The sequence below is a fragment of the Ochotona curzoniae genome, unplaced genomic scaffold (genome assembly GCF_017591425.1).
Source record: "Ochotona curzoniae isolate NIBS_2020 unplaced genomic scaffold, NIBS_Ocur_1.0 scaffold_1852, whole genome shotgun sequence".
In the NCBI taxonomy this organism is placed as follows: domain Eukaryota; kingdom Metazoa; phylum Chordata; class Mammalia; order Lagomorpha; family Ochotonidae; genus Ochotona; species Ochotona curzoniae.
The window spans coordinates 58,552,338-58,567,820 of NW_024467087.1; the positions used below are offsets into that span (position 1 = coordinate 58,552,338).

The 15,483-nt window shown below is 39.5% G+C and overlaps 1 protein-coding gene and 1 pseudogene across 3 annotated transcripts in view; both read right to left on the minus strand.

The window, feature by feature from the left end:
• The window catches only part of HDAC8 (histone deacetylase 8), a 259,389-nt gene that overhangs the window by 183,884 nt on the left and 60,022 nt on the right, over positions 1 to 15,483 (minus strand). The gene's annotated exons all lie outside the window — the stretch shown is intronic.
• On the minus strand, positions 13,089 to 13,264 carry LOC121169618 (annotated as a pseudogene).

The following is a 15,483-nucleotide window of genomic DNA, read 5'->3' on the forward strand; positions in this document are numbered from 1 at the left end:
AAAGATAATAGCTGATAGTTACTGAGTGATTACCCTGTGCTAGGAACTATATACTAGGTGCTTCAATATGTGCACTCAACCAATTTTCACAAGAATCATATGCGGTAGCTACTGGGATTCCCATGTAACACATGAGAAAAAGAAATCACAAAGAAATCAAGTAATTTATCCAAAATCACACAGCTAGGAAGTGGATGAACTTGAATTTGAATGTTGGTAAGGTATAACTGACATAAAAAAGCTATAGTGTATACAGCTTTTATGTATAAAATTTGATCAATTTGGATATCATTATACACCAATGTAATCATTACTGTAATCTATGCCATATACCTATCCATCATTTCTAAAAGGATTTTCCCCCATACGCTGTTAAATGGCCTTTAAACAGTTCATGGAAAACAGAATTAAAAGTATACATTTATTTTTTTGTGGCAAAATTTTGAAATCTATGCATGATTTTTAAATGATGCTTTATCCACATATTAAAGGATTATTTATTTATTTGAAAGGCAGAGTTTCAGAGAGACAGAGAGAGAGAGAGATCTTTCATTTGCTCATTCACTCACTTTTGCAATGGCCAAGGTTGGGCAAGGTTGAGCCAGGCTGAAGCCAGGAGCTTTATCCTGGTCTCATACATGGTTTGGGGGGCTCAAGGATGAACCATTATTAGGGAGTTTGCACTTACAGGGTATCCAGTATCACAAATGGCACCTTGAACCATTACACCACAATGCCACTCCTCCACATTTTATGAAACATAATTCTTGCTTAATTTTTCACCAAAATGATAGCTTATTTAGTATTTATGATAATACTCAACATATGCTCTACTAGTTTAGGAAATTTTGAAATATATAATGCACTATTGTTAACTATTGGCACTATGTTGTATAGATTTCTGAATGTCCATCTATGGTTAACAAAATGTGGTTTATGTATAGAAAGTGATATTTTGCAGTCTTTGGAAAGAAGGAAATCCTGTTATTTGCAACAACATGGATGAACCTAAAGGACAATATATTAAGTGAAATAAGCCATGGACAGAAAGGCAGATATTGTGTGAAACTGCTTATATAGGGAATTTAAAATAGTGAAACTCATAGAGGCAGAGAGTTGCTGGGGGCTGGAAGAAAAGATGAATGGGAAGGTATTTGAATTAGAATTTAAGCAGCTTCGGTACTAAGTTCACAAGCTTAAACACTGTGCTAAGCAATTTTGGTACTGTTATACCTACATCTATTGCTTTTTTCCTTCTTGTAATTTCTTCCACATCTCCTCCCCTTTTTACCACTGGCAAAATTAAGCATTTTTCTAGGGTTTCTGTTGTGTCTTCACTGGTCTTTTCCGCATTTGCTACCTTCCTGTTTCTTTTTGTCTCTATTCTCTTTGTTATGTTTTCAGTATTTGTATTCAAAAGATTTTTGGTTACTAAGATGACTAATCAGATGTCCTTTTAGTAGCAACTGTATCTCCAGATATTTCTTATACCAACCTACCCTTTTTTCAATCATTCTGGCTTTCAGGTTGTTTGGATTTGGAATAAACAGGTTTTTGAAATCTCCCCAAAGGGCAAGTAAATGACCCTGGGCCAAATTTCACACAAATTGGCATCACAGTAGTCCTTTCCTCTATAAACCCAATTTAGCTACTGACCTAGCATCTACAGATTTAGAATTTCTATGGGAATATGTGCGAAAACGATTAGGTCAAGAAGGCCCTAGTTGTTAATAGAAACAAATTCATTAACTGATAAAACTACCAAAAATGCTACCTAGGAAGTAAATTAAATGTGGCAGCAATATAAACCTGCAGTTCTCACCCTCTCCACCCTACCTGGCATGATGAGCAGTCACAATTAAGGCAAATGAAGACTTGGGAGAGTAGAAACAAGTGATATTTACTTGAAAATTTATCAGGAAAACTGACTGTGAATATATTACCATGAAAAGTGCCAGAAAGGCTGCTTTTAGAATCCTTGGCCATATTTCTCTTTGGATAATTATACCATTCAAGGTAAATGGATGGAAAAAGTACAATGCAATTCTGTTTACCGCCAAGCATGTCACATAATTCATAAGCAGAACTTTACATTCGTGCTACAGAAGAGTCAAAGTGGTGAGCAAGTCCCTATAAATTGCTGTAAGATTAATTCAGCTAGGGAACAAATTGAATAGACAGGTCATGATGAACTAAATTCACTGGTTGTTTCCTTTGGATGTGCAGGTCTCATTTTTCTGGCTCTAAGCTCCTTTAGCACATTTTTCTCAGATGACATAGCTAGAATTTTCCTGCTCCAAAAAATGTTTTTATTCAGTCAAATGTAGGTTAGCAAATCGAAGTCTTCACTTGGCTAGTGAATTTTTGTTTTATGTATTCTGCATTTAGGGAAAGAGGTAAATAAAAATAAAAGATTTCCAAAGGCAATTTCTCAGTGTTTATCCCAGATCCAGTCAGCCTAGATTCAGTCAATATCCTCTCTACCTCCAATGATCTTATCCAACAGAATCTAGGGTGCAGAAATACTGTGAAACTCTTTGAGACAGCAGCAAGATTCAATCAGACCCAGTCTGCTGTGCTCACTAAGGCATAATTGTTTAGGTACATTTTTAGAAGAGGTTAAAGAACACAGATAAAACAAATAAAAAATTGTCTGGTGCAACTGTTCACTGAACCAGAAACTTCAATTAACCAGAATACTCCATTCTTTGAGTGTCCTGGTCAATAAAACAAGCAAAACCCACTTTATTTTAAATTTTCATTTAATTAACTTAAAAAAAAACCTCAATGGTTTAGACATCAATACTGGGTAGAGGAATTGAATGCACTCTCTCCCTAAATAAAAAGAATACCATTTTAAGTATAATTGATGCCTGTTAAACCTTTCTAGTTAAACAGAGAAAACATAAAAGCACTGGTAAGGCAGCTGTTCCAGGTTTAATACATTTGTATTTGTATTTCCGCACCTGGTCCTGGCACATAAGATGAGTGTCTCAAGAGCCAAAGATTTTATGTGCTTGCATCCCCAACCTACGTAAGAGACTGTTAAGTTGGCTGGGGTTTGTATCAGGTGTGGATAGGAAATGCCACTGTGTTCAGTGAGCTGATCACAGTCTCTGCCAAGTCAAGGGAGAGAGCAGCGCTGGCTTTTGAAATGCAGATCATTCTTTAAGATGCTCTGGCTTTAGTTGATGGAACTGTAAGCTAATTTTTGACATAAAGGGAAAAGGTATGGATGCTCCTCAGATATATATCCTTTTGGCCATAATATTAAGCCCATCTACAAAGTTTGACAACATAATATTGATGTAACACATCTAGAAAACTGTCACATTATAGCTACATCAATTATAATATTAGGCATGCAGAGTTTCAAGTTTTCAGCATTCTTTCTAGACATTTTCTGTAAAAAAAAAAAAAAACCCGATTAGCTAAATTCCAAAAAAATTCTTCAAAATATTAATATGTTTATATTCTACTCAACATCTTTCATGGCTAGATTTTGAACCTAAATGCCAATAATTTCTATTTTAGAGAAAGGCAAATTTCATGCATTACTTCATATCGGTACTGGGGTGTCATGACAAAGGTGGGAGGGAAAGGAGGCTTTCTTGGTATTCAAAGGTGTGGCTGAATGATGCTTGGTATTTTTGGTCACTCCTAGAGAAGCAGCCCTGAAACATAACATTATCAGTAGGTACCAATAACACTGTAGCTTTCTCATGATGCCTCAGTCTCCAACAGTTTGCCTACACGGGAAACTGTGTGTAATCAACCAGAAGGTAGGTGCCAAGGTCCCACTCCATGTTCTGCCTTTGTGGTAAGGTCAGTGGACAATATAAAATATACCAGAACTTATCTTTTGGGGAGTTTATGACTAAGCTTCATCAAGCTGCAAGACAAGACTAATACACACTGATGTTCTCTTGACAGAGAAGAGGAATAGCACCTACCAAAACCAAAGGCAAATGCGAAGAACATCGCAGCAAAATGACAACAGAAGACTAAACCAATGAACAACCCATTGCTAAAATGACAGGACCAAATTACCACCCATTCATATCAACCCTGAATGTAAATGGCTTAAACTCACAAATCAAATGTCATAGATTAGTAGACTGGATCAGAAAAACAAAACTCATCTATTTATTGCCTACAGGAGACACTTTTCACCAACAAAGATCAGCAGAAACTACGTCTCATAAATTTTGAATTTTTTGTTAGTTTCTTCTTCAAAACACTCCTCATTAAATTCTTCACTGACTCATAGATCATACAGTAGCATCATTTTCTTCAAGAAGGTTCTTGATTTTGTTTTTCATTTCTTCAGCAACACATTGGTCATTCAGTAGCATGTTATTTAACTTCATGGTTTTGTTAAATTTTTTTTTCTTCCCATTGTTGATTTTGTTTTGTGACTTTTCATTTAAGGGGATGTACAGTAACTGTGAAATGGAGACTAACATGTCCAGACGTGAGGATACAATGTAGTGTGCATCTCTACTTTCAGACAAAGATGGACTTACAATGAAACTGTTTACTATATCTTGACAATAGGATTCTGGACTTTCTGCCATTGTCCATGCCTGCAAGGATGGACATATGACTGTTTATGAAGAACTACACTATATATAGTAATAATATAGGGGAACTCAGTGAGGATGAGGGAATTGGGGAGGGGATAAGGGAAATCCCAGGGTCTATGGAACTGTATCATTAAATGATGATAATAATAACAATAACAAGAAGACGTAAAATTTTTAAAAATGCACAGGACACACATGTGTAAGTGTTCAGTTGTATCAGACCATGCTTGCTTCAGCTTTCCACCATCTAGCCGTAACCTGGAATCTTCTCAAAGGCTCAGAGGACTCAGGATCTTATGTATTCTCATTAGATCCACATGAAGTAGGGAAGAGAAGAATCTTTCTCTTTTACAGATGAGAAACAAAACACTTATACCTCAGGTACTCAAGAGGGATTGGCTGAATGCTGCAGAGCCTCTAGTAGTCCTATATTCCTTCCATTATCTCCTGGCTCACACATTTAACACTACTCATTTTGCAGCTATTTGGGAAATGAACCAGCAGGTGGAGATATTCTCTCTCTCTCTCTCTCACTCGACCTTTCAAATAAATCTTTAAAAAATGAACATAATCATCCCATGATCCTATAAAGATGCTTACTAACTTAATCGCCAAAATTGATTAGGTTTCTCTTTCACAAATTTTTTAAAATCTTTGAAAATGAGGGAAGAGTAAGGTGGGGAGAGAGAGAGAGAAAGAAACCACATGCTGGCTCACTCTACTCCCCAAATGCCTGCACATGTCAGGGTTGGTCCAGGCAGAAGCTGGGAGCCAGTGGGTACAGCAATGTAGCCCAGCCTGATCTGTGTACAGACTGGTCTGCTCGCCATCCCAACTCACTAAGCAGAGGTAGTGGTCCAGCAAGGTAGTTCCCAAAGTTCCTCTGTCAAGCCTGCGCTCCCAACCCTGGCTCTTGTGTGTGCTAGCAAGGGTTGTGGCACTACCTCAGATGGCCTGCACCCCCCAGTCTTGGCATTTGCCAGCAGGTGCTCCAGCCTAATTCAGCCCTGCCTGTCCTCGGCCCCAACTGTTGCTGGTGGGTGCAGGAGCCTAGCCCAGCCCTGGCCTACTCCCAGCCCTCATGTGAACTGGCAAGTGTTGTGATTCAACACTGCCTGCCCAGCACCCTGCCCTGGTTCTTGGTCATGCCAGTGTATGCTGTGGGCTGGTCCAGCTAAGCCTGCCCCCCAAACCCGGCTCACACATATGCCAATGGGTGCTGCATCCCCCGTCTGGCCTGGCCTGCTTCCAGCTGCCGCTGTTGAGCAGATCAGTGGGAGCTGTAGCCTAGCAGGGCAGTTCCCCAAGCTCTTCTACTAGGCTCACTGCTAGCCTTGCATCATACTCATCTTTGTACCTTTAATATCTAGCACAGTGCTTGGGATCTTTGTGGGCTTCAAAGATTTTTTTTTTTTTAATTTAAAATAATTTACAGGAATGGTAGAATATCTAAAGAACAGAGAAAAGGATTCACATTATTTGAGTAAAAGAGGAAATAACCAGATTCACAAATTCAAAGCTGATAAACAAGAAAAACATTAGCACACAACACTAAAATATGGACTAGTCAGTACCTGAATCAGAAAACTTTAAAGGCTCCTAGTTAATTTCCAAATATGTGCTTCCTCTGCTCCCAAATACAGAAACAAATCATGATTTATGTAGATGCTAGTCCTGGGTTTAGAGCAAATCTTCTCATCTTTTTTTTTAAATGTGATAAAACAGGGAGCTTTTCATTAAATATGTCTAAAAATAAAGCCACATGTGGCAGTGTTGTTTGAAATTACTTGAATCAATGGGCGAAGTAGATAGATATCATTAGGGTGAAACTTAATATTGAAACACAATAGGTAATTCATTGATATGAAACAAATCAGGAGAGTATAAGATATGATGGAACGTCATGTTTGTTGTGGTCTGAGTATGGCAGCAAAGCAATAGAGTGCTAGTGGCCTGTACAATCTTGGATGCTCCACATCAAGATGAATGCATGAAATAAACAGCTTCTTCAACTTAAGGGTAATGCCTGAGATTGATGCATAGGCTTTAAGCATAGAAAGAACAGTTTGGTGGTGTGTTCATCTTTGTTGTGACAGGTGTATGCATAAATAGTGATTGCTGTCAGTACTGTTATCAAAATGGTGAAGACATTTACAAAGAATATGAAGAAATATGAGGAATGAATTCCTGGTCACTAAGTACATTCAGGCACAGTAGTTTTCCAAGCTTTTCTGAAGAAGCAGAACATTGTTTTTAAATGAAATATTATGTGGAGTCCCAACACAGGTAACAAAATCAGCACTGCTTTTGTTAAAGGAAGAGAGGAAAAGTGAGTAGGAAGAGGAAATCTAGGGTTCGGAACCCTGTGTATTTAAAAGCCACCTCTTTGCTTTCTGTGGTTGCTGTGGTGGTCCCTCTTAGGAATTTCTGGGTTAGTTGCTGTGGAAAACATTTCCATATGTAGGGGTTAGAACAGATGTAGTTTTTTTTTTTTTTAACTCTGAAAGTGTACAGTGTGATAATCCTTCCTCAGATAATCATGACCAGCCTAAAGATTGAAATTTTATTCTGCTTTTAGGATAGCCTGGGAGAGTGCGGTGCAAATAGCTTGAGGGCCTGAGAAATAATCTTTCTTTAAATTGAGGTGTATTTGACATACAGTCAAGCTGTATCATTTGGTGAGTTGAAATATATATGCATTGTGAAATAATCACCATAATCAAGTTGATGAATACACCCATTACTTCAGATAATTACCACTTCTTTTTATAATGAGAACAGTTAAGATATACTCCCTTAACAAATTTCAAGCATACAATGAAGTATTGTTAACCACAATTACCACAGGGTACATTAGATCTCCAGAACTTAGTTGTCTTTTATCGCTGAAACTTAATGTCCCTTGACCAACATTTACCCATTGCATCCTGTACTCCCTCATAACTCTTGTCGTATTCTTAAGTTTGTCTTTTTAGATCTCAAATAAGACTGAGATAAAGTGTATTTGTCTTTTGTATTTCACTTATCATAATGTCCAACAGGTTTAGCCACACTGTAAATAAATAACAGTGTTGGCCTCTTTTCGTAATGCTGAATAACAGTTTCCCACCATATATATAAACCACATTTGAGGATTCATCAGGGCAAACTGGGCTTATTTAGCAGTGAGATCCAAGTAATAAAAGAGCTCCCTCCTCCTTTCCTTCTTCAACATACAAATGTGTATTGACTACCCGCTGTTCCATATTCTGGTAAAAATTATGAACACTATAACTGACACCTTATTCTCAGGGATCTTATAGTTTAGGAGAAGATGTGTGGCAAGATGATAAGTTTAATATTTAGATAGCATGTTGTGACAAGTAATATTAAAAATAGTATGCAGTAATGTTATAATCAGGAAAGATGAATCTGAGGAGGTAATCTGAGAAGTGGAAAAAAATTCACTCATACTCAGATGGAGATGTCTTCCAGTTAGAGGGACCAGCACTGCAAATGTCTCCTGGGCAGAGCAAGGGAAACAGAGAGTGGTGGAAGGAGAGGTCTGACAGTGCCAAATCCCAGGGGATCGGAATTCACATTTTCTTCCCAGTGAGATGGGAATCTGTTATAATATTTTGAGGAGAGGAGGGCTAGGATCCAATATACACTCTTATTGTACAAAGGGATCTGTAGAAATGACCATTAGCTCAAGGCAGAAAGGACTAAACTACATCAGAAGAAACTTGGTTAGACAAAGTTTGGAAGACAGAACTGCTGTTTAAAGGTTGAAGAGTTTTATTTAATGGCAGAAAGCTAATTTCTTGGTATGACTTAGTAAGTGGCCAGAAAGATGATTTCTGTTGCTTTCTTACAGCCATGAGCTTTGGCAGTTTACCCTAGGTGTCACAGTCCCTGGGAGAGCTGAAGCTCCTGCTTAAGTCTCCTGACGCTTAATGTTCTTTTCATTAAATTAATTGCTTGTAATTGCTCACAAAAAGCAGTAAAAGAAGGCAAAAGGCAGAAATAGAGCATTTCCTTTCTTAAGGGCTCTGGAAAGTTCTGTTTTTCTCTGTCAGAACCTGAGTATCTTCGAATCAGTTTGCCATGGTAAACTACCTTAGCCAGTTTCCTTTTAGCATCTGACCTCAGATCCCAGCTTTATTATCTGTCCAATGATTTTCCCAGGTTCCACAGTGCAACTGGAAAAAAAACCCATATAACTTTAGACACACACTATTAAACATTTATGGTTCCCGCATGAGTGAGCCTTCAAGGACGCTCACTAATTATTTGATTTATCTCTGTCTCTTTCTTGTTACATAGAGTGGGTATTACAAATTTACTAAGACTGAAGATATTCCCTTTTCAAAATTACATCATATTTAAAATAAGACCTGAAGCTAGACTATGGTTTTCAAGACCTTGCATGATATGGCCTCTGGCAAATTTCTGTCCTCTTGTGCCACTGTCTCCATTGCTCACTTTGCTCCAATCACATTGGCTTTCTTTCTGTACCTCAGAAACATCAAGTGGATAATAACTGCACACTGTAGTTTAACAGTCTGTTTTTGGAGTACTTCCAATTCTTTTCAAAAGTGGCTTCTAAATCCATCAACAATGTATGAAACTTCCAATTTCTCCACGTACTCATCTATATTTGTTACTGTTGGTCTTTTAAATTCTAGCCATCCTAGTGAGTATGAAGGTGGACACCAATGTGCTTTTAATTTACCATTCCCTCAGGACTAATGATGTTGAGTACCTTTTCAAGGCATTATTGATCATTTATAAATCTTTGGACAGATGTCTATTCAAATCTCTTCCCTAATCTTAATTACTGGTCTTTTTATTATTGAATTTCAAGAATTTTGTACATATTCTATCTTATTAGATTCAGGATTAGCAGATGCTGCCTCCATTAACTTGGTTGTCTTTTCAGTTTTTTGATGGTGTTTTTTGAAGCCCAGATGTTTTGAATTTTGAAGAAGTCCAATAAATACACATACATATTTTTTCCTTTGTACTTTGTGCTTTTGGTGACATATCTAAGAAGATTTTGCCAAACTCAAAGTCTTGGAGATTACTCCTAAGTTTTATTCCTATGCTTCTAAGAATCCTATAGTTTCAGCTCTTAGAGATTTAGGTCAATGACTCATTTGGATTTATTTATTTATTTATTTATTTATTTATTTTTTAAAAGATTTATTTTTATTATTTTTTCATTGGAAAGGCGGATATACAGAGAGGAGAGACAGAGAGGAAGATCTTCCGTCCAATGATTCACTCCCCAAGTGAGCGCAACGGGCCAATACTATGCCGATCCGAAGCCAGGAGCCTCTTCTGGGTCTCCCACGCAGGTGCAGGTTCCCAAAGCTTTGGGCTGTCCTCGACTGCTTTCCCAGGCCACAGGCAGGGAGCTGGAAGGGAAGCGGGGCTGCCGGGATTAGAACCGGCGCCCATATGGGATCCCGGGCGTGCAAGGCAAGGACCTTTAACCACTTGCGCCACCGCGCCGGGCCCTGGATTTATTTTTTAAAAAGATTTATTTATTTTCATTAGAAAGTCAGATAAACAGAGAAGAGGAGAGACAAAGAGGAAGATCTTAGTCTGATGGTTCATTCCCCAAGCAGCCGCAATGGGTGGAGCTGAGTCAAATCTGAAGCCAGGAGCCTGGAGCTTCTTCTGGGTCTCCCACGCAGGTGCAGAGTCCCAAAACATTGGGCCTGGATTTACTTTTTAAGTACGGTATGAGGTAGATCTAACTTTATGGGCCTGACATGATGGCTCAATGGCTAAATCCTCACTTGGCAAGAACCAGGATTCCACATGTGCACCAGTTTGTATCCCTGCTGTCCTACTTCCCATCTAGCTCCTTGCTTAACCAGCAGATGGAAGATCTTTTTCTCTGCTTCTCCCATTCTCTACAGATCTGATCTGCCTTCCCAACAAAAATAAATAAATCTGGGGCTCGGCACAGTGGCCTAGTGGCTAAAGTCCTCGCCTTGAAAGCGCCAGGATCCCATATAGGGGCCGGTTCTAATCCTGACAGCTCCACTTCCCATCCAGCTCCCTGCTTGTGGCCTGGGAAAGCAATCAAGAACAGCCCAAAGCCTTGGGACCCTGCACCTGTGTGGGAGACCTGGAGGAAGTTCCTGGTTCCTGGCTTCGGATCGGTGCAGCACTGGCTGTTGTGCTCACTTGGGGAGTGAATCATTGGACGGAAGATCTTCCTCTCTGTCTCTCCTCCTCTCTGTGTATCTGACTTTGCAATTAAAATAAATAAATCCTAAAAAAAATCTTTAAAAAATAAATACAACTTTATCCTTTCATATCCAGTTGGCCTAACATCATTTGTTAAGATTAAATGATTCCTAGGGTGAGCATTTGGCCTAACAGTTAAGACATGTTAAGAAAGAGAGAGAAAGTGTGTGTGTGTTTGTGTGTAGGGAAATGGCACAGCAAGCTAATTTACTGCCCTGTGGTACTAGCACTCCGTAATGGCACCTATTTGTGTTCTGGATGCTTCAGTTCTGATCCAGCTCTCTGCTTATGGCCTGGGAAAGCATTGGGAGAGGGCACAAATCCTTGGGTCTCTGCACCCATATGGGAGAACAGAAGAAGCTCTCATATTTGGACTGGTCCAGCTCCAGCCATTATAGCCATTTGGGGAGTAAACCAGAAGAATTCTATTTCTTTTATTTTTAGAAATAACATTTAAATGTTTTAGGTGACACATTTTTATTGGTTATAATTACTGTGTTTTTTAAAATTGTTTTTTGATACAGTTTATTTGGCACTGGGTTCCAGAATTCTATTTCTCCTCTCTCTATGCAAAATATACCTTTCAAATAAAACAATCTTTATAAAAGTATTGTCCATGTTGCATACCTGAGTACCTGGGTTCAATGCCTGGCTCTGGCTCCTGACTTCAGCTTCCTTCTAATGTAGACACTTGAAAGTAGTGGTGATAGCTCAAATACTTTGAATTCCTGTCACTCATGTGGGAAACCTGGACTGAGTTCCCAGCTTTGACCTGGCCCAGTTCTATTCTATTCTCTCTGGGCTTAGCTGCAGCATCAGCTGGCAGAAGCTGACACTGGAGGCTAATTCTGTCAAATTAAACCACAGAACCACCTGGAGAGTGCATAATTCGGGAGTGGGAGTGGACTGGGAGGGAAATAGTGGGCTCCTCCCTCTTGGATTACCACTCCTACTGGAGGGCATGAAAACTAGGACAGGGGCTGGGGTGGCTAGACAGAGAGGCACTCAACAACATCCGTGAGGGCTGGATAGTTGAGCTGGTTAGATGGAACTAGGCTTTAATACCCATTGACAGGTATGAGAGATGAATGGGATGTGGGACAGACTGAACTAGTCTGCTACACATACTGGCTAACCAGTGTAGGGGGCGGGTCTGGTGGGGGTTATTGTGGGTCGCTCTGACTAGGCTGCAGTTCCCACTGGCTTATGTGAGAGCTGAGTGCGTGCTGGGCAGAACCAGGCTGGGCTGCAGCAACCATTGGCTCCAGTGGAAGTCAGGGCTGGAAACACAATGAACCCAGCAATTGTAATCACCAGTTGATTGGAGCGATGGACTATGCTGGGCCCTGTACTTGCTAGCACATACAAGAATTTGGTCTGGGAACACTTCAGACAAAGTCTCTTTGGGGATGTCCCCAATAGAACTGCCGGACTCAGAACTCTAACCATAAAAAGACAGAGGACAGAACAAGCCAATCAACCACCTCAGCTATATGTTGGCAGTGAAAAACTGGACAAACGGAGACTCTATGATGGACTATGTCAGTCAGTGGATTCCTCAATGACTTCACCTTGCTTGGAGTGATGAGACCTGCAGCAATTCATAAGTGGTGAACTATCGAAACCACTTGAGCAAGAATCTCAGAGCATGCCCCACATCAGGGACCTGGGGAGGGTGGGAGAGTAGGTGGGGCTTCTCCCTTAAAATTCTCCTTTACCTCAGATACATGAAGGAAACAATATGTAAATAATAGTCTTACCCACTTTCTTGTAGCCTTGAACCTTTTTGCCCTAATTAATTATGTAAAGATTGTCAAAAATATAATTTAAAAAATGGAAAAAGTAAAAAAAAAAAAGAAATAATTTATTTAATTAAAAAAAAATGTTCTGGGCCCGGCATGGTAGCCTAGTAGATTAAGTCTTTGCGTTGCCTTGCATCACCAGGATCCCATATGGGTGCCGGTTGTAATCCCTGTAGCCCTGGTTTCCCATCTAGCTCCCTGCTTGTGGCCTGGAAAGGCAGTGGAGGATGGTTCAAGGCTTTGGGACCCTGCACTAGCCTGGGAGAGACCTGGAAGACACTCCAGGCTCCTGGCTTTGGATCAGCAAAGCTGGGGCTGTTGCGGCAGCTTGGGGAGTGAATCATTGGACAGATCTTCCTCTCTTTCCTCCTCTCTATATATCTGACTTTGCAATAAAAATAAATCAATCTTTAAAAAAACTATTCTTCCCCTGTTGAACTGTTTAGTACCTGTTTTGAAAAATAAGTTGGCTACCTCAGAGAAATGAAGATTTATTTCTGGATTTTTTTTTTTTTTGCCAATGCCAACTATATTTCAAGTCGTCACAGTGGGGTATTGGGGAAAGCTTTCAATTAGCAATAATTGCGCCTCGGATAAACCTCATTGGCTATGATACTGCCACTGCGCAAAGCTTCTGGACTTTAAACTCTATTTTATTGCTCTGTAAGTTGATCCTTACACTAGGACCATACTGTTTTAATTATACTGCGAGTTCTTCAAATGTTTTCTTCTTTGAAATGTTTTAGATGTCCTGGGTCTCTTGGATTTCTGTATGACTCTTTGTATCAGCTGCAAAATGCCACCTGGGTATCGACAAAGACTGTATCAAACCCATAGATCAATTTGGGAGTGTTGCCTACTTAACAATGCTAATTTTTCTGATCCATAAACAGAGGACTTCATCATACCTTTGTATATAATTCCCAATTATAATAACTGTGTAGTGCATTTGTTTAAAAATGCACAGAGACTAGTGTCATGGCATTGGTCAAGCCAGCTTGCCACATGAGTGCCAGTTTGTGTCCTGGCTGCTCTACTTCTGATCCAGCTCCCTGATAGTGGACTGGAAAAAAACAGCAGAAGATGGCACAAGTGCTTGAGCCCCTGCCAACCTCATCAGAGACCCAGATGAAGCTCTTGGCTTCAGCCTGGTTCAGCCCTGGCTGTTCGGGCCACTTGGAGAGTGAATCAATGGATGGAAGATCTCTCCTTGTCTCACTCTCTAAGTCAGACTTTCAAATAACTATATCTGTAAAAAAAAAAATGCAACATCAAATGCATCTTAACAGCTTTACTGAGGTATAATTTATTTACCATAAAATTCATTCATATGAAGTATATAATTTTCATTGCTTTGATAAGATCCCTTATATTGATTTTCAGTAATCTCTGTTTCTAATTCCAGGCTCTGGCAACTTTTTTTTTTTAAGATTTATTCATTTTTATTGCAAGAGTCAGAAGCTTCATCTAGGTCTCCCATGCGGATGCAGGAACCCAAATCTTCGGGCCATCCATGACTGCTTTCCTAGGCCACAAACAGGGAACTGGATGGGAAGCGGAGCTGGTAGGATTAGAACCGGCGCCCAGATGGGATCCCAGCATATGCCACGCGAGAACTTTAGCCACTAGACTATCATGCCTGGCCCCTACTGGCCCATCTCTTAATCACTGCATGAACTTGTAATAACCCATTCCTGCAATAACTTCCCAAACAATCCAATGCTACTTTTGGAGAGGATTCTGGCTTCCCTTCTCTGATCTTCAAGCACAGATCTAATGATGAGGTTACCAGTACATGCACAAAGTGCACATGATGCCAAGAGGCCCTCAGGAATCCCACTTCCCTCCCTCCCTACTGCTGACAATGCAGAACAGGGGTCTGCTGTGGGGGGGGGGGGTGTAACTGTGGCCGTCTCTTCCTTGCCCTGGCAACTTCTAATCTATTTTCTGTTTGTGTAAATTTACCTTTCTGAGGATTTCATATTAAGCGGAATTATATAAAGTGATCTTTTCTATCTGGCTTCTTTTACTTAGCATGTTTTTTTTTTTCAAATTAATGAATTTTCAAGATTCATTTATAGAGAAATAAGCAGACAGGACAGAGTTCCTCATAACCTTTCTCCTGCACAGGTTTTCATATTAATATCTAGAATGACTACAGAATATCTGTTATAATGCTGATAACATTATTATGAACTACAGACCATGGTTTACATCACAGCTCACTCCTAGTGCTAAACAGTTCCATGAGTTAAGATGCATTTGTGATGTCATGTATCTATCATTACAGAATTATAAGGAGCAGTTTCATTGCCCTAGAAATCTCTTATACTTCACCTATTCACCCCTCCTTTCCTTGCCTTTCCTTACCTCTCCAAGCCCCTTATCTTTTTACTGTCTATAGTTTTATATATATAGTTTTACACATATAGTTGGAATTATACAGTACATTGCCCTTTCTGATTGGCTTATCTTACTTAGCAATATGCATTTAAGTTTGCATCCTGTCTTTTCATGCTCTGACATCTCATTTTAAAATTACTAAACAACATTCTTTTGTATAGCTTAAACCACAATTTTGTCTATTCACTTATTGACGGACATCTTGGTTGCTTCCAGATCTTGGCAATTATGAATAAGGGAGCTATAAACATTTGTGTGTAGGCTTTTGTATGGACAATGCTTTCAACTTAATTGGGTAAATATCTAGGGAAGTATTTGCGAAACATCGTATTGTTGAGACTTATTCATACTGAAGCATGTATTAGTATTTCATTCCTTTTTTATCCCTGAGCAGCATTATATTGTATGACTCTACCACACTTTATTTATCCATGTAGTAGTTGATGGAC